The 1,929-nt window shown below is 30.3% G+C and overlaps 1 protein-coding gene across 10 annotated transcripts in view; it reads left to right on the top strand.

The window, feature by feature from the left end:
• LOC106680323 (oxidation resistance protein 1) overlaps nt 1-1,929 on the top strand; it is an 867,959-nt gene that overhangs the window by 333,904 nt on the left and 532,126 nt on the right. The window lies entirely within an intron of this gene.

The raw sequence follows: 1,929 nt of genomic DNA, 5'->3' as shown, positions 1-1,929 counted from the left end.
ACATATATATACATACATACATACTATATATATATATATATATGGCAACAAGTTTCCTTTGAATGAGATTTGACCCCTGGCAAATTCGTGCGCTCAAAAACGGTTAATACGTGGACTATATGGCATAGGGCTTCAATTTATGTTCTCCTTTTCGGTAAGAATTTAAATTGAGATTTATCACTTATAGAATTCCTTTTCATGTGTTTATTCATGTCCTTATTCGAAAAAATCCATCACTTCTGAGAGCGATTCATTTATTTTGTAATTAAAACTCTAAAATATGTTAATGTAAGAAAGACCTTTAAAACAAGACTGAATTTAATTATTATTATTTCATAAAATGATATCAGCAAAGTGAACGGGTAGAAACATATAAGGTACACAAGACTGAGGATTCAGTATCTTTAAATGTATTTGATGATTTTTAATTTTAATTTTTATCACTTTTTAATATTTCTATTATCTATTTAAAAGTCAATTGGTATCCCTGATTAGTTTTAATACTATTATTTCATCAACAGTCCAACGTTTCGACCTATTCGCCCATCCTCAAGGACAATCTATAAATATGTAGGTATAAATTAATACCATTCAAATCAACCTATTTTGTCACAATTTCTTTATTTTTTGAAACTTTTAATTTATATAAACTTAAAACTTGAGCAGTATAGTCTGTAATAAATTTTTAAATAATTGGAAGAGGATACTGATAAGGGGAATAGATTGTACATTTAAATTATACATTATACTTAGAGAAAAAAAATATATAAATTGAATAATTACAAGAAAAACAAAACATGAAAATTAAATTTAAATTTAAATATTATGACTAAATCTGGACAAACGACTGACATGGAATCCTCATGCAAGACTAAAAAGACAAGAAACTGCTCGTAGATTCCGACTATTGCAACATTTACTAGACAAACGGTCCAAACTTCCAATCCATTACAAAAGACTGATCAACATGACTGTTATAAGGTCTATCTGGACATACGGAGTTGAGCTATGGGGCTCCTCAAACTATCTAATTACTCTCGAATCCAATCCTTACAGTCCAAAATCCTTGTCACAAATCAAGTCATCCATCAGGACCTCAATGTCCCATATATTGCTGATTTGGCCAGAACCAGATACCATTCCTTCCATGATAAACTTCCCAACCACCCAAATCGAATTAGGCGTCTGAAAAGAAGATGGCCTCGAGATCTTCTCCTCTAGAAATGTTGTTGGAGTTCTATCAATAGTAAGATCTTCCATATGTTTGTATCATGTCATTATGTCACCTACAGCAAATTTACTTGTTGTATATATTTTTATACAGTTGTAAATAACAATAAATAAATAATTTAAAAAAAAAAAAGTTGTCCTTGAGGATGCCCGAATTGGCCGAAACGTTGGAATGTTGATGAAATAATAGTGTTGAGACTTAACATGGATACCAATTGATTTATTTAACATTAAATACCAGTCTTTTGAAAAAATTATATATAAATTTATATTTTTCTTGCTTTCTCTTACCTTTAGAAATAGATATTTAAAAGTTGTAACATGATAGGACTTGCAGACCTGACTCTAGGTTGGTCACAGGTCAACATTGCCCAGTCAGAATTGCGTAGATGGCTTCTGACCTTACGACCTTATTTACTCTCTCCATGCCATCGCAGTTGAGGTGAATAAACTTAGGCCAATTTTACTATTTTTACTCTTTCAGTAACATTCTTTACAACAATATCGAAAATGATTTCTTATGTTATTTCTTTTTGGAATATGAAACATTTATTTATTAATAGTATTGAGAATTCTGTTAATTTTGATTTTTTTTTTATAATTTCACTTGTCATTTAACAATCAGGATATAACTGATAATTATTATTAGAGAGAGAGAGAGAGAGAGAGAGAGAGAGAGAGAGAGAGGGGGAGAGAGAG

This window comes from Halyomorpha halys, unplaced genomic scaffold (assembly GCF_000696795.3).
Source record: "Halyomorpha halys isolate HHAL.00 unplaced genomic scaffold, Hhal_1.1 Scaffold17.1, whole genome shotgun sequence".
NCBI classification, from domain to species: domain Eukaryota; kingdom Metazoa; phylum Arthropoda; class Insecta; order Hemiptera; family Pentatomidae; genus Halyomorpha; species Halyomorpha halys.
Note: the sequence above shows the minus strand (reverse complement) of the source record. Positions and strands in the feature narration are given on the sequence as shown.